Raw genomic sequence first — 19084 nt, 5'->3', positions numbered from 1 at the left:
GGCTGCACTTCTGCTCAATGCACCATACATGAGAGATGAATTAACACTGAAACTACTATTTTCACTGTCTTTCGCTTCATCTTTTAAAGAAACATTATACACCTGTTACAAATATATATATATATTTTTATATATATATAGTTGTTTGGAGAATGTCACAGTGCAGTAACAGTTGGAGAACAGGGCCACAGAACAGGAGTGCCATGGGCAAAAGGTGTCAACAATGAAGTAATACAGATGTGAAAACCATGTTGTCAACTGCATCATGAACTTGAATGAATCTTAAAACTGCCAAGAAATGCTGCTATCAGACAATGCTGATATAGATAACTCATATATAGATAGATATCATTATCTATATAGATGACTCATTAACACTGTAGGGAAGACGAACTGAATGTGGAGAAAGCAGCCAGGGTGCCTTTTGGGAAGCTGACTGAGTATAATGTTTGCGTGGCACCAAATTTCAGGAAAACATGAAATTCTAGAAAAAGCAGTCAGACATCTTCAACTAATTATGAGGTATACAGTGTTAATTTATGTCATCTCCCTTCCCACACCCAGTTTTATTTCCCTCTGTGGACACACGACGATACAGGTCATTGGAGTTTCTCAGTTCTCCATCATGACATGGAGTATTCATATTCCAGTCCTTCTCCCTCAGTTTAACCCTTCCTCCCACCCATCAACACACACATTAACGCTTTGCCCCCTTCTATCTCATTATCTCCGAGCTTATTCTTTTTCTAGTATCAATGAGTAATTTGAATGTAGTCCACTGAACACCAATTTTTGGAACCCAAAGTTTGGATTCAATTCTTAGCCCTGTAGAAATAAACTCTGAGCCAAGCCACAAAGCATCTGTACATTTATTTCCTATTCTGTTAAGAGAAAGTCATAATAACACTAACATGGAAGAGTTGTAGTACAGATGAAATAAGAAAGTATATATGAGAAGTAGTTTTCGTTTCATATGAATATCATCATTGGTAAGATGCTGCCCCACTCAGGTATGCATGCCCTTGAGGAATGATCCTAATTTGAAAATTTCAGGTGTAGTATCCAGTTAATAAAGAAAATTCTGTGAAACTCTAGAACCTACATGCAGGACTTTGGAGAAATGTTCAGTATTGGGAGAGATCTGCTAAACTTCCAGATGAATGGCTGAAAACAAGATGAGATCATGGATGTCTTTTATTTCCCCTATTCGGTATTTTTTTTAAACATCTTTGCTATGTTTGACTAATTTCCAGATTTATGAGTTGACCTCCTAAGGTAGAATCTAGAAAACTTCTCAAGGACTTGAATTCAAAAGGGAGCAATTTTGCTCCCACGGGCAGTAGTGGCTGGGGCATCAATTTATGAGGGCGGCAGCAATCAGAAGTCCCTGGCATAGACCCACCCTCAGTCAGGCAGCGGCAGTCACGGACCCTTCCAACACTGCTCCACGGGTGGTAGCAGCATCAGGGATGTCTCATCAAGTGAACTCTGCAGGGAAGATCTTGGTGTTACTCCTGGAAATTTTGCTTGAAGCTTGGGTCTATCATGTCAAAAAATTTGTGAGCTACACAACATTCTTTTAATAGACACCATTTCTGCTCCATCAGCCAGATTCAACTTTGGTTCCTGGCAAGAGGAACCCTGACTAATGAATGCATCCTTTCATATCAGTTTGCAACCACTGAAATGATATCCAGGGTAGGTGCACAAGCGGGAGGAATAAATGCACAAAGAGATGTTGAGTAAAGGTGAAACTAAAAGATAATCACCCAGTAACTCATTTCAGTTGGACAAAATGTCCCAGAGAAAAGAGAAAATTCTGTGGCATGCTCTCTTTCTACAAAACCTGATAGGCTCAGCTATTCAGAGCTAAGCAGAAAGACAGCAAGAGAGGCACAGGGGCAAGAAAGGCTATGGATATAGCACATATGGGGATTATGTCTAGAAAGAAACAATGAGTGTGCACATTGATAAAGAAACTGTATATTGTTTTGGTTGAGGAAATGTCCAGAGTAAGTAAACAAAGAATAGAATCAAATGCTCGTATCTCTGAATGGAAAAAACAAAAACAAAAACAAAAACCAACAAATACACAAACAAACAAACAAAAACCCCAAGCAGTTTCCATTACCATTCTATGTATGCTTTGGAAAGAGACCCCTGAGAAAGTTCTAAGCTTGTGAATTGCACTTGCTCTCCTTTAAATCTATTGTTTTTAGTTCTGCCTTTAATTTTTTCATTTCAAATTTTATTTTAAGCCTTAAACTGCATAAAGGCGTTCTACTCACAAATATAAGATTTATTTTCTGGGTTAGATAGGGTATAAAATTAAGGTCCAAGCTAATGATGAAAGTATCTATGTGCTTATTCTCCGGGAGACCAACTCAGTCACTTTAGTCTAGATAATACAAACCCCCGCAACAGTCAAACAGCAAATCAAGTTCAAGATAAATGCCAACAGAAAGAGAGGACGTAATTAAGCAGAAAACATGGTTGGGACTAACACTGCTTTGCAAAGCAAGCATGGGAGAATACACAATTTAGCTGATAAAACAAAAATGCCTTTTGAGACTGGGTCAGATACAGCAGTTGAACAGCAGGAGCTGTTACAGCCAACACAGGAAGGCTTAAAAATCAGTTCCTGGACAAATCTGGCAGCACGGATGGAATGGCAGGAAATTACAATGTGTTCCAAGTCTGTCCAAGGAGGTTCTTCTGAAAGCTTCCTTTCAGTATCTGACAAATAAAATATGTAATTAGTTAAATGACAAGTTAGCACAGACAGTGGTTTTGAAAAGGTGTAAATGAAGGGGAAAATGGCAGATTTCATGTCATATTTAGAAAAATATAATCTTAAAAATATTCCTAGGGAAAAGGTCTCAGAGCTAAAGCCTGGAGCTTTAAAGAAGCTTGAGTTCTCTGTGCAACAGTGGTTCTCAACCCAAGGTGATTTTGATACCTCCCACTCCCCTCCCCCCACCCCCCCGGAACATTTGGCAATGTTTGGAAACATTTTTGCTTGTCACAACTGAGGAGAGGCCAGGGATGCTGTTAACATCTTACAACGCACAGAACAGGCCCTCAAAACAAAGCATTTTCCAACACAAAATGTTAGAAATGCAAGAGTGAACAGGCGTGGTTCTACAATTCCAGAGCTGTACATACTCATTACGTTCCCAAATCAAAAAAGAAATAAAAAACAAAAAACCACGAAACAAAACAAAAAATAGATTCTCAGTATGTTCAGAAAAATTTCTTTAAATACAAAAGAAAGATAATTATCTTCTTAGGAACGTTCACATAGTATCGTATCATGTCAAAACACCTCTAATGATTCTGAAGGCTTTGGTTCTAGCCAGACCTCAGTTTAAAAAATTCATTTTGCTAATTATGACCTTTTTACTTTGGGCACATGCACAAAACTCTCCAATCCTCATTTTCTCATCTCTGAAAATGGACATCGTGATGCTTCCATTTCAGTGATGCTATAAAGACTAAATGACAATATTCAGAAGGACCACACAGAGCAAATAAGAGCAAGTAGTATCATTACTGTCCTTATCACTATTTTATATGGAGTAATATAAGGCATGCAAATCCTATGCAATTAAAATTCAGAAAGTCTAAAGAATATTGATAACGTTCTAGTGGACGGCACCAATTTAAAAAAAAAAAAGACCAAAAACAAAATTACTATTCTCAAGCCTCAAAATTTCCAGCTAACATGATTCCTTTCAGAAAGTGCCCTTGATAAAGCAGCGAGGAACACCCACCTAAGAACAACCTGTCTCCCACATAAAACACAGAAAAATGTTGATAAAATAGCTATTTGGTGTATTTCCTTGATGCAGTGGGCTAGTGTTTTGTCATGTACAAACTCTAACACAAACCTCAGTAAGGCATATCTTCTATAATCACTTCCCCCTGCGTGGAGGTGGAAACTGTGACAGGCTTCTAACCAACAGAGTATGTCACTCCTGTGGTTATGTCATGTTGTGTGAGGCTCCACCCTAGCAGCCTGGAGACAGGGATTCTTTTGCTGGCCTTGAAGAAACAAACAGCCGTGTTGTGACCTGCCTACAGAGAGGGCCACATGGCAGGACCTGAGGGTGGTCTCCAAGCCAACAACCGGTAAAGAAACTAAAGCCCTCGGTCATACAGCCAAAAGGAAATACATTCTGCCAATGGCCTGAATGATTCTGGAAGAGGATCCTTTCCAGCCAAGCCTCCAAATGAGAAGACAGCCCAGCCAAGCCCTTGCTTTCCTCTTGGGCAGACCCTGCGCAGAGAACTCAGCTAATAAGCCTTATCCAGATTTGACCCACAGGAACTGTGAAATAATAAATGTATATTGTGCTAACCCACTAAGTTTGTGGTAGGCAATCTAGTATGCAACAGTAGAATACCAGTACTGAAGAGTGTGCCAAAAATATAAAGAGTATTCCTAAAGTGGAGGTAAAAGCTTGGCTAGTTAAGGTGTTAAGAATTATAAATAAACCTAGGACATGAAGAGATGCCATGGGTCGTGGATCCAAACTAATTGGACATAATAGTTCTGTATTACAGTCTTACTGTCTGATTTCATAAACACACACACACACACACACACACACACACACACAGTTACACACAATGGTTTACAGGAGAACAAAACAAATCGCAGCCATTGAAAATACTTCTTAAATATTTTACTAAAAAATTGTAACCGGATTTACAACGTCTATGTTTTCATGCGAGAATTCTATATCCTATGGAGATAAATGAGAACCAATTAAGCCAATTTACTAAGCAGGAACTCTTAATCGGTAATACTCCTACAACATATTGCCATGCCAGTAATCTGGATGCTTTATATGAATATTTCAAAGTTATTAATGTCCCAGTAAATATTATAAATACACAAGCTCAACATGAGAAATTAGGATGCACTTATTCATCGACAAAACATAGTATCAAATTAAATGGGAAGCACCCTCTTGCAGGTGAATAATGTTGAAGTCAAGGTCAAGTTTTACAGGAAGGCTTGGCTACATTAGAGCCTACATTCCTCATCAAAGGCAGGGAAGTGGTACTTTAATTAATTGATGAAATGTGTTATTTACGGAATTATATGTAAGTATAAAGGGGAGTAATTTAACCTGATCATCAACAGGAGAAAAAATCATGAAGCAGCATTACATTTCTGCAGGTAGGAAAAATAGGCAACGTGCTAGAGAAAATTGGGAGCAAAATGAAAGATGAGACTTGTCTGATGAGGAGAGACGGCCTTGCCGAGAGCACGTCTTCCCTCTGAACCTGTCCTGTTCTCCACATGCCTCCTTCATCACATTTAAGTCCAAAGAGGATTTCAGGTGAGCACCGGTGATGTTACTCGTCTCGGAAACAGACAAAGCTCTCAGGGCTTTGTGCCCTGTTTGCAGCTGATGGTTTAACTCCACTCACGGCAACACTTACCCTACTTGGCCTGTTTGGTACAAATGCATCAGGACAGTGTTTTTGATGTCATGGTGAGTGCTTTTTTGATGTTGCAATTAAAATACATATACAAATAAATTATTAGGAAGAAATACCTCCCTAATAATTTCTGACAGGATGAAGGAACAGCAGCAGTAAGGATTTGGTCCTGGGGGGAAGGAGTAAATCTGGATCGGTGGTAGTTTCCTTGCCCATAAAATACAATAATAAGGTATATACTTATGGTGAGAGGTAAATTAGATCATGCTTACAAACATGTAACGTCTTATAGATGGAATGTAGCTTTGAATACTGTGATACTGGGTTTAAGTTATCCATCCAGTCTCTAAAAAACCGCAGCCACCCTTAACTTCGATGTAAATAGTAGCCACCAGAGAATTTTTGCAACGGACTGCATCTTGACTGGCTTTCAACAAAAATTGGTTTTAATGATGCTAAGACTGTGGATGAGCAGAAAAGGCTGAATGTCTTCTTCCAACTCAGTGATACCGTGACATGAAAGTCCTTCCTGCAGCAAATCATCGCAGTGCAGCATCAAAAGGAAGGAAAACCCAAGGTTGCACTACGTTGAAGGTCTCTGTGGACTAGGAGATTTAGGATAAAACAAGCTATTGAAAAGCAAAACCCAGTATCAGTAACACTCACAAACCTCTGAATTCTCCCTATAACATTCTCCCAATCCTTCCAGGCCAAGTTTAGAGAGAACTATTTTCTCCCTTCTATGCAAACATGAAGAAAATATTGGGTCAGATGATACAGAGACTTTCTTTTACTATTGCTCCATAATTATAAAAATGAAAAAGGGCAACAACAAATTTTCAAGATGTCCTACCATAGACTTCAAATGGTTGTGGTCTTAGCAATACTAGTAAGTCTCCCAATGTGTAACTTTACACGACCCAAATGAGGGAGATAAACAAATTCAGCTATCCCTACAAGGTAAGCGCCTCCCACAGGTTCTCTCTGCCTCCTGAAGCCGCAGTGGTGAGATGGCATAACTCACGCACTCTCTAGAGTGTCACAGTTTAACGACATTTCACGGCCAGGGCACAGCACATTACATTACATTATGCTCACAACATCACCATGAAAGCCACCACGCCATAACGTGATAACATTGCATAATGATACACGCAAACCCAATGTAATGTGACATACAAGAAAATCAATGCAGCACATCACTAAAAGTACCCCGGTTTGGAAGGGGGTGCCCATGAGCATTTCAAATGAATTTACAGATCATTCATTTCCTACATAATTCTACTGTATTTGATCTCTGTGCATCTGCACACTTCCACAGAGGAATCTAATGCTGAATTCTCAAGCTGTGCAGTTGCACAACCGTATTTCTTTCCCAGAAGAAGCCACAGAGTAAAATGTAAATATGTAGCATAGACTATTTGAAGGAATTTAAGGAAGGACAAGTAAGTCTTTTTAAAGGGGTGGTCTCTTTGTAAACACTGTGTAAAGGAAGGCTACACCTTCCTTAAATGAACTGGCACAATTCCCACCTCTCAACATGAAAAAACAAAGCAGCAGCAATTATAAAAGGATTCAAAGGTAGGATTTATCAGGAAAGGCTACAAAAAAACACAGATTGCTGGGTAGAATTAGACACTAAAGCAATAAGAGGTTCGTCAACAATAAACGTTTATTAAGCGTAGGAGGAAACACTGCCAGCTGACACCACCCCAAAGCCTGGCAACAAGTTACTGCGGGAGCCCTCAACCACCAAACTTCTAATAGCGAGCCACCGACAGCGCTGCCTTCGCATCTCACCCAAGAAGGACAGCGATAATGCTCTCTCAAGTATGTCGATGAGAAAAAGTTGTAGTGAGTGCAGGAAGATGCAGCGAATGCCAGTGAGGGATAGTTTAGGTATCTGGTGGAGTAACTGGCCAGCGGTGTCTGCAAATGGTTTGCAGAGTGGTTAAAACATGATGACTTGAAACCCGGAGTCAGACTAGAAGATATTCTTAAGGCAATTTCAGACCTTGGAGTGTACGGCTTTGTAATCTTTATAGTATCATTTTCAAAACATAATCAAAAGTTTAGGAAACTAGATTTGAAATGACATTTTAAAATGGAATAATTTGTTAATAGACTATACATTTATGCACATTTAAAACTCTACCTTGTGCGTTTAGGGTGGAAATGTGTTTCACCATCCCTTTACTTTGACTCCATCCTACTTGGACTTTAAGAAGACCTGAAAAATTAGCACTTCATCTAACTTGAGAACACGTGTGAACCTCACCGACCACTTCTGCCTATTCCCTTTCTCCCCAGCTCTAAAATCACCTCGTTTACTATGTTGTGTTTGGTATGACATCTTGGGGTGGAAATGGGCATACCTACCAAATGACTGAGAGTTTATTTAGAAGTTAAAATAGACATGAAATCATAGAAATTTAAAAAACATGCTAGTTTTCCATCATTATCTTTAGTGGGTGTGTTAAAACACGTAACATGAGATCAACCCTCTTGAATGTTTAAGTGAACAGTAAAGTATTCTTAGCAGTAAGTATAAAGTTCTAAATCAGATGTCTAGAATTTTTTATTTTGCATGACTTAAAATTTACACCCTTTGAATAGCAACTCTTCATTTCTGCGTCCCCCAAGCCCCTGGCAAACCCCATTCTATGCTTTCCTTCAATGAGTTTGACTGCTTTAGATACCTCATATAAGTGAGGTCATGCAATATTTGTCCTGTGACAAGCATATTTCATTTAGCATAATGTTCTTAAGTTTCGTCCATGCTGCTGTATATAACAGGGTTTTCTTCTTTTTTAAGACTGAATAGTATTCCATTTTATGTATATACCACATTTTCTTTATCCATTCATCCAGCCAAGGAAAAACATAGGTTGTTTCCACAACTTGGCCTCTGTGAATAATACTGCAATGAACTTGGAAGCACAAATCTCTCTGAGATTCCATTCTCAATCATTTTGGATAAGTACCCAGAGGTAAGATTGCTGGTCATATGGAAGTTCTATTTTGAATTTTGGGGGGACTCTCCATATTGCTTTCCATAGTGGCTGCACCATTCTACATTCCCACCAACATTATGTAAAGGTGCTAAATTCTCACATCCTCATCTAAACACTCGTTATTTTATATCATTTTGATAATGACCATCCTAGCAGGTATGAAGTTTCTCATTGTGGTTTTGATCTGTGTCTCCCTGATGATTAGAGATGCTGAGCATCTCCCCTCAGCTCATGTAACTGCAAGCTATTTCTATGTCTTTTTTGGAGAAATGTTTATACAAGTCCTCTCTGATTTTTTAATTGAGTTATTTGTTTCTCTGCTATTGAGTTGTAGGAGTTCCTTATATATTTCAGAGATCAATTTCTTGTCAGATACCTGGTTTTCAAATACTGTCTCTCATTCTGTGAGTTGCCTTTTCACTCTATTGATCATTTCCTTTGCTGTGCAGAAGATTTTTTAGTTTAATGTAGCCCCACTTGTCTTTATTTGCTTTTGTTGCCTATGCTTTTGGTGTCATATTCAAGAAGCCATTGCTAAGACCAGTATCATGAAGCTCTTCACTTCTCCTAGTCTTCTTCTAGGGGTTTTACAGTTTCAGCTCCTACACTTCAGTCTCTAATCCATTTTGAGCTAATTTTTATATATGGTGTAAGACAGGGGTCTGATTTTGTTCTTTTGTATGGCCAGTAACACAGCTCTGTACCAGGGAACTATGGGAAAAAGGTGCCATGATTTTCCTACCAGCTTTGGTGCTGCTGCTTTTATGCTGATCTGAGGTGCAGGAGCCTTCAGCTGGTTTCTAGATTTCTTATAAGGGAATTGGCCTGTACACTGTTGTTGAGTCAGTGTTTCAATAGGAGGAAGGAAGGTCTGGGGCTTCCCATTTTGATTTCTTGCTAATGGCACTCCTATATACTCTTTTATGCCTAACCCATTTGCAAAAAGGACATTTGGGGGCTAGGTTTCACAATTAATAGATGTGTAACTATCCTTCTTTATCTGGAATACATCTGATCCTCAGCCTTACAGAGATCATACAACAAAATAGACCCCCCCCCCATTATAAGGCTAAAAAATGAGAGCATTTCAGATGATTCATAGCATGAATCCACTGACAGGAAAACTTTAGATATCATTTTAGGCCATTTGGTAACAAGTTTCCTGATCCATCTATCTGCCATAGAAAAGTAAGAGAAAGATATTAAAGATAAAATAAACATATTGTGTTGAAAACCGCCTGCTCCTACAATTAAATTTAGCATCCTTAACGAGTCCTCCCATTTTACCACTCTGTTTTTTTGTGCCCTCTGTTTTCACCTGATGTTTAAATCCTGTGTTCATGTGTGTTCGAATATATCACTTCTGTGCTTATGACATGTCCTCTAATTACAGCAAGCACGTTTAAAACTAAAGTAGCATTGGGTTGCAAAATTAATTATTCAAACTTGCATACAAACTAAATAAAGGCACAAGTTAACCTTTGGCAAATACAGGCTTATACATGTAAAAAAAAAAAACTCAACAACACTCATCTTCCAAGGATAGACTCAAGGACAGCTGACCACAAGTAATGATTCATTAACAGTAAATCTGTTTTGGGCTCAAGCTCTCAGAAGGACAATATCAGGAACCTCTGATTCCCCTAAGATCTATAGCACCTGACAGCCCCAGAGTGTCTGACAAGGTGTTCATACAACACATGTCAGGGTAAATAAATAATCACTCCTCTCTGAGCAAGACACAATCTGTTCTCTACTTTAATCAAGGTCACAGTACAATTATTGCATCTGAGTCCCCTCCCCCCCCATACCTTTTTATTCTGTCTACAGAACAAGGACAGTGCCATCACTTAGACCTCCTCTTCAGCATTCAGACCTCAGGCAAGGGGACACACTTGTGAAAAATACTAGGTAACAGTGGAGTTCTGGTGTTAAGACTGGTACCTTTATTTATTTACAAAATTCATTCTGCAATTTGGCTGGATTTTTCTTCTCCACTCTCATGATAGGGCAAGCCTCAGTCCAGGGTAGTTAGAGAGAAAGCTCTTCCTATGACTATCCAAGTCCCCACCTCTTTGTCCCCAGCTCTTCATCACTCCAGAAATTACAGGAGTCTGGAAAACAATTCTGTGGTTTTCATTCTTCTTTCTTGTACAAGGACTGGGAATCCAAAGAGGTTTCTCCTTCTCTATTCTAAGTTATCAGAGCTTCCCCCCCAGGTGTTCTCCTAAGGCTTTTGCTGGTCAAAAGATTTACGGCATCAATTCTGAGCAACTTCCCAACAATATGAGATGTGTACTTTTCATTAAAAATGAGGCAGAACTGTTTCACTTGTTACCTACAATGATAATAAAACATTGTTTTGTTCTTGTCTTGTTCTTACGCCCGTGACAATACACTCATTAACACCAGATTTATGCACCATGTTTTTTTGATAATTCCAGAGAAATTATCTAATTTTTAGTGCAATTAGTATTCATTCATTTTATCTTTTTTAAAACTAAATTTCTAATAGTATATTATTCTTATTTTTTCTTGCATTATTTTCTTTAGGTCTGATCTTCTTAACCAAAGATTTTTCAATTGTGTTTCCGAAGGAAGAGAAATTTCAAAAGATTCATTATCAATTGATGACACCTACAAATTCCAAAGTTTCAACTATACGTAGATGTGTTCTTTACATGCTTGAAAACATCATGTCAGAATTTAACTACTGCTTAAACCATGAGTACAATATGAAATGAAAACTTAAATTATCAAGATAATTCAAACTAGACTGGAATTTTAAAAAAAGGATTTACATGAAATGGCCAAACAATCAGAAACCTTTTTGGGGGGTGGGGCTAAAAAATTAATATCCTCACTTTCATCCTTAAAAGCAGACAAAGATACTTAACGAGAACTACACTCACTTAGAAGTATTTTCCATGAAAAACAGATACAGAGGACAAACTGGTGGTTCCCAGGGAGAGGGAGGGTGATGGGTGACGAAATGGGTGAAGGGGATCAAAAGGTAGGAACTTCCAGCTATAAAATAAATAAGCTACGTGGATGAAAAGTACATCATGGTGACTGGTTAGTAATACTGTATCGCATATTTCAAAGTTGCTAGGAGAGAGGTTCCTAAAAGTTCTTACCACAAGAAAAAGAAATTATTGTAACTATGCATGGTGATGGTTGTTAACTAGACTAACTGTGGTAACCATTTTATGATATATACAAATATTGAATTGTTGTGTTGTACATCTAAAACAAATACAATGCTATATGTTAATTATACACTAGTAATAAAAAAGTCATCAGGCATTGCCACATGCCCCTTAGCAGCAAAATCACTCTTACTGAGAACCACTGCTCTAGAAATTAACCAGTAATGTCATTTTCCAGTATTCATTCCTGTATATGTGCCAAAAAAGTGTTTTCCCATGAAAAATTTTGTAAGCTTTCCACAAGGTTTTTAAGCCCAATTATCTATCATAAGTAATCTTTTAACAATCTCTCTTTGGATGTAACCATTCATCTATCTATCACTCTATTCCATTTCTGTATTTTTCTGATTTTACCCAGATAATTTTCTTCCTTTTAAATTTCAGATCAAAGAAGTAAAATGAAAACAAAAGTTTTACAATTTGCTGACATAAAAGTGTAGATAACAGAATTACAAGGGACAAATGGATGTCATATACATTTGTCAAAGAATTGCATTTTCCACTTTTATTCAGTTATGGTTCAAACAGCTGCATATAACCTTCAGATTATTCCTCATGGATTCTACAGGAGGACGAGGGAGAAACACTCTCTGGAAGGGCTCTCTCTTGACTGTTAAAAGGATGGAGTGTCACTGTATATTTTCTATGTGGTAGGAGTAATGAAAAGGACGATCAGATTGGAGAACAGAAAGATATCCTGAGCAGACATCTTTGCAGCAGATGTGAAGACTTTTTACTATTTTAGTAAACGTTTCTAAAGACATTGATCTCATAAGCAAAATCAAATGCTGTATTTTTACTATACTGGACTATGTAATAAACCTTCCTCTCTTATGTTTGAAACTGTGTTTTTATATGATGACAGTGACATTTTATATATTTAGCCCACAGTTTTAACAGCTCCTAAATATTCATAATGCTAATTTTAAGTCACAGCATGATTTGTTAATTCTTATAACTCTGCCAAACCTTGATAAATTGGGCTAAATTTGAACCAGATTTTCTAAGCCTTGCAGGGACATATTAATTCAATATTATTACTGTCAAGCATAAAATATGTTCAGAAGCTTCCAGTAACACATCACACCACTTCACAGCTGAACTGGCATTTCATTCCCTCACACTAACTAACTTATCTGCCATTAAAATAACCAATAATGTTGTCTATTGTTCTTGCATTTAATGGGGTTCATTCTCTTGACCAAAACTGTAGAGTAGGAAAAGGAAATAGGGAAAATTCTTTTGAGAAAAGTAATAGCTTAGGTAGGTAATAAATATGAACTCCCACGTTTCACAAAATTTAAAAATGTCAAGTAAGAAAAAGAAGCTAATTGTTGTTGGTCTACCAAACGCTAAATATGGTGAATGGCTCTAAATGAGCAAAATAGAGAAAAGTCTGTTCTTTTCTTAGGGACATTTCAAAGGAAGAAAACATGGTTTATTGGATTTCTGTCATTTATAGTGCATTATAAGTAAGTCAGTATCTATTTATATTGTCTGAGAAAATCTTATTTCCTGGATATTAAGATGTGTTATTTTGACATTGTTCTATTTTCACAGCAAATCTGAACCTGATTTAGATTTTGACTTTGGAAAAGGAGTAGTTTTTGTACTTTGTCTGACCCCCAGGGCAAGTTAATAGCACCTCTGGTTATGAAAATATGACACCAAAATGACACTGAGTATCAATAACTTACAGGACAAATGACAGAGATACTTCTCCAACAAGGCTCTTTTCTTATGTCACCCTACTTATGACTCTCTGCCTAACCATTTGTATCTCTTTGAGTCTTCTCCAAACTTAACCTCCTCTCTAATGCAGCTGGATCTTATCCTCTTTCAGTTATTCAAGAATTTCTGTTTGGAAGTTGTGTTCCGTCTTATATACTTTCCATTTTCCCCTCTCTGCTACATCCTGCTTTAATAGATGCCATCTTTTTTTTTTTTTTTTTTTTAATGGATGTACTGGGGATTGAACCCAGGACCTCATGCATGCTAAGCATGTGCTCTAACACTGAGCTATACTATACCCACCCCTCTCAATAGATGCTATCTTAAAAAAAAAAAAAAAAAAAAAAAAAAAGCTTCCTTTGTCCCCACTTCTTCTTCTGGCTACCATTTCATTTTCTGCTCAAGTCAGAGCAAAGTTTCTTGAAAAATGTCTGTTGGTCTCTTTCTTAAATTCCTCAACAATGGAAACTTTTTTTCTTGCAAATGCTGTATTGATTATTTTCTGCTTCAAAAAAAAAACCTTTATTTTTAGAGTAGTTTTAAGTTCACAGAAAAACTGAGCAGAAAGTATAGAGATTCCCCCCAAAATCCTCTTTTCCCCAGAAACACAGACAGCCTCCCCCACTATCAACACCCAGCATCAGAGTGGTACGTTTGTCACAACTAATGACTCTATATAGATGCATCATTCATACCCAAAGCCTGTAATTTACATGAGAGCTCACACTTGGTGTTGTATATACTGCAGGTCTCGACAAATGTGTGATGATGTGTACCCACCATTATCGTATCATGCATCACAGCTTCACTGCCCTTAAATTTCTCTGTGCTTGTCCTAGTCACCCCTCCCTCCCCAGTTATCCTTGGAAACCACTGAGCTTTTTACTGTCTCCAAAGTTTTGCCTTCAACATATACTTTATAGCCCATTTAAATGTTTCTATCAACTACTCCACAGCTACTCCTGCTGGGATCACTGATCAAGATGAAGGGAAAAAAAAAAAAGAAAAAAAGAAAAGGCAGGCCTTCTAAGGACCCAGAGACACTAGGAATGACATGGTGGTGGCTTCTCTGGGCTATCTTTTGCTTCACATAGTTCAGACTGGGTGCTGAAGAAGACATCAACCTGGAAACATCAATGGGTACAGACTGAAAAAAGCTAAAGGAAGCTGCTCTCTCTAGGCAAAGGACCAGGAAGGAAGCATACTGCCAATACAGAGAACCCTCAGACTACCTTGAATAAAACCATGGCCCCAAGATCACCACTGTCAGCAGAGGCAAAATTGAAAGCCTAGATTTTCAACTCTGCTGAGCTATGATGACGTTCATTTATCCCTCACCAACATGGTTTCAAAAGGCGGTCCTCTGGGGAGCTGGCAGTTTCACCCTCACCTAGAAGTAACAAGCCTCCCCACCACATACACACAACTCGAGTGTCAGTGGAGGCCACATGAAGAATAGTAATGAGGTCCCCATCCCGGTTCCAGCTAAAATGGTCACTGCAGAGGCCTATTGTGGAGCCTGAATGATCATCCCACTCATCTCTTGTTGGTCTGGTGTCAGAGAAGGACTACTAAAACAGAGGGCTTAAATAAGATCCAGATTTTCATGACATAATGTCCAACATATCCGGGATACATCAAAAATCACTTAGGCCAAAGCCCAGAAAATATCTCAATTTAAATTAGAAGATAATCAACAGACATCAACATTGGGATGACAGGATGCTGGAATCATCAGACCAGGATTTCACAGCAGCCCTTATAAAAACACTTCAGTGAGAAATTATGAACACGCCTGAGGGCAATGGAAAAGCAGGAAGTCTCAACAAAGGAACAGAAAAGGTCACCAAAGAAAAATCAAATGGAAATTTTAGGAATGAAAAATACAAAAATTGAAATTAAAAAATTATCTGAATGGGTCTAACAGGGGAAGAGAGATGACATAGGGAAGAATCAGTTAACTTGAAGACAGAAGAGAAAAATTACCCAATCTGAACAACATAGAGAAAGGAAGGATAAAACACGAATAGAGCCTCAGAAACCGGTCGCACTATAATGAAAGATCTACATTTCATGGCCTCTGAGTCTCAGGAGGACTGGAGAAAGAGAGCAGGGCTGAAAATGTACTCCAACAGCTAGAGGCTGAAAACTTCTCAAATTTGGAAAAAGACATAAATCTACATATTTAAGAAGCTCAGCAAACCCGAAAAAGGATAAGCCCAAATAAATCCATGCCAAGATACATCATAATCAAAGTTCTGAAAATCGAAAACAAAGAAGAGATCTTGAAAGCAGAGAGAAAGAAATGTCATCTTACGTACATGAGATAAACAATTCAAAAGACAGTGGATTTCTCATCAGGAACCTTGGAAGCCAGAAGGAAGCGACATAACATCTCAGGTACTCAAAGAGAAGAACTATCTCCCTAAACAAATAATAAGTGAAAAAATAACTTAGGAAGTTGTCATTTTTTTAAAAACTTGTGTCCCTTTATTGGATTATTTTGTGAGTTATGGATCCAAGCAGCAAAGCTGTTCTCCCTTTCAATCTTAAATGTTGCCAAATATCCTCCTGAGAGCTGAAATTTTTATTCTGATACCTAGATTATTTCAAATGTATATAACCTTGATATTTCGATAAAGTAAAGTTCAGGGTTGATGACAGAGTATTACATTAGGAAACAAAAATATCTGTATTCAAATACTTGTTCAACCACTTCATAATGATCAGTAAGTATCTCTAATAAAGGACCCTGTATCTCTGAACCTTAGTTTCTCCGTCTATTAAGTGGGATGATATCTGTTGTATCTCACAGTGAGAATCAAAGAGGATAGTATATAAAGCAGCAGTTTTTCAGATTGCATTTTTTTTAAAGTATAGGACTGTATGGAGATGTCCATCACTTAATTTACTTAAAATATTTTGAGCATAATTTTTCTAGGCATGGAGGAATAAAGAGGTCAGTTTTTATCTTTCAGGCAGTTAACTGGAGAGACAGACCTGAACACATTCTATAAAGGGGAACATGAGGAAGCAAAACATGTTTGTAAATTCACAAATGAATTTCTATAGGAGCAGTAAGGACCTTGCTGTAAACACCTGGATAAAAGCCCTGGCACTGACACTTATGTCATTGGCTATATGGTTAATCTCTCCAAACTTCAGTTTTGTCTTTGACAACATAGGAATAGCAATAATGTATCCTTATAGAAGGGTTCTGAAGCTCAAATAAAGGCAATCCATGTGAAGCATTCAGCCAAGAGTGTGACACATAGCTTTCTACAAAATGAGGGATTATTATTATAGTTATTAATCACAAGATTATTCATCAGGAGTGGCACTCACATGACACATGTTTTGTGGAGTGCAGGTTTTCCAGAAGCAAGTACATCAGGAATTACAAGTGTATCCTAAGTGGATAAAACAGAACACTGAAAGTCAAAGAGTTAGAAAGCTCCAGGATACGTTCAGTATTCTGATAGGGCTGGAATGCAATATAAATGACAAAAGGAGCACGCTGCAATTTGACTTTAGATCATATTATCGACAATAAGGAGCGATTAAGGGTGGCTGGAGAAAAGACTGGGCGTGATAATCACTGCATTTCTCAAAGGCACTTCTGACGGCGGAGAGAATGTCATATGTAAAAGTTCAGAGGCTGGAATCAGGAAAATCAATTGTAACATTGTTCTAATAATCCAGGTAGCAGATGACAAAGGCCTGAGCTAAAAAGAGGAAATGACAATAAATGATGATGGGTACCAGCAACAGGAAAATGAGATCTCAGACAATGCAGGGGAACGGATTCATGGAGAGGAATCACAAACAGCAGTCGTGGAAAACACAACAGGAAAAGTTTTCTGAACATGACGATTTCACCACCACAAAACCCTGACCTGAGAGAGTCTGAGACCTGTGCTAACGACCCAGGCCATCTGTCTTAGATATTCTTTAATTTCACTTTTGTGCCAAACAACTTTCTCCCTCTCAAGGGCAAATATGATGCCTTATTGACTATGGCTGGGAAAGCAAATACCCTGAATGCCTAGTCATTGACACTTAAGAATTACATCTTCTCTAATGACTCAGTGGGTGTGATACTCAGTAATGGGAGTTCTTAATTTGTGATTTCGATATACCAAGACCTTTCTCGCAGCTGAATTTTGTCCACTGATGTCATTGTCTGCAGAGATTCTGCCCATGTAGGCTGCATGCAATTTCCTGCTATGTACTCTACATAATTGAATAATGCCCTCAGCACTGGTTTTCCAATAAATATCACTCAGAATGACCTTGAAAATACCCTTTTCCTTCAAATATTCTTCATCTAGGTCCGGTCATTAATCAAATGAACTAACATAATAATTTATATGCTAACCTAAAAAATTGCCAAAATCATGTAAATAAGATTTTCAAGTCAAAATTGTTTTCTTTGGCACTGCTAATTATATTAAACAATAGTCTATTAGTATAAATATATCTCTAAAAAAAATGTATATGTAGCTACATGAATAAACAGATTTATACACAATTCTATTATCTAATTTATAAGGTGCTGCAATGGGCTTAGCACTGTTTTAAGGGCTTTGTATGTATCATATCATTTTATACCATACAAGGTGGGTAATATTATTAGACCCATTTGATGGAGGAGCAAAGTGAAGTTTAGAGGGTTTAATGATGCAGTTCAGAATTAGGATGGAAAGGTCGTGAATTTAGTGAATCTGACTCAAGGGATTCCTGGTCACTACAACATGGCAGTGTGTATTCTATCACATGCATATGTGTGTAAGTTCACATGTGTGCACACGTATGTATCCTTGACCACACGAATGCTGCTGGCAATACACAAGGTCCCTCAATGCAGATGTTAGGCAGCAAGTGCCAAAGCCCTGTTATGCAGCTTTGAAACAAAGCACAATGTCCAGCTTCAGGCTGAGTTTGTTCTTTCTCTTCCTCTGGGCCCACCTATTCATAAATCTGAATTAAAATGCATGACAAATTCTACCATTCTACTTTCATCAGCAGTTATTAGCAATACCAATCAAATTAAATTTCTAAAAATCTCTTCATCATTTCTAAAAATAGCAAGATTTCAAATTTCAGTTTTCTACAGCAACAGTCTTACAAAATACCCGTAATTAGGGCATTGTAAATTAACTTAGGGAAGCAGAAAGCGTAATTTTCAGGTCGCTCGGTTAGTCTGAAAAGTCTGAGTTACTCTGAACACCAGCCTGAGGTATGACTGCACATTAATGAATGATTTAATAAGCAATTTTTACAAAATCAATCCTATTACTGTAGAGTGGAGGTCAAACACTGGCAGGCTATAGGCCAGACTTTGCCCTCAGATATGTTTTGTTTGCCCCATATAATTTTGGCCTGTCCACAGTTATAAATCTTTTGAAACAGTTGCCAACATTTAAAAATTGGGAGACACATGAAAACCTGAGTTTCTGGCTTCTTTTAAAAAGCCTGAAGGTCTGGCAAGCTGGGCATCCCTTCCCTCACAGCAGCTCGGACCTGTATCAGGGTAGTCTCCCAGCACTCATTCGCTGTGGTTCTGTCCTTTATTGCTCAAACTTCATTATATTTCTGCAACACTCAGTCGTAGACTTTATTTATTTACCTTGCCTGTGCAATCTCTTGTCATTATTTGAGTCTGGGCATCCTGCT

The sequence above is a fragment of the Camelus bactrianus genome, chromosome 14 (genome assembly GCF_048773025.1).
Source record: "Camelus bactrianus isolate YW-2024 breed Bactrian camel chromosome 14, ASM4877302v1, whole genome shotgun sequence".
Classification (NCBI taxonomy): Eukaryota; Metazoa; Chordata; class Mammalia; order Artiodactyla; family Camelidae; genus Camelus; species Camelus bactrianus.
This window is presented reverse-complemented; position numbering follows the sequence as displayed.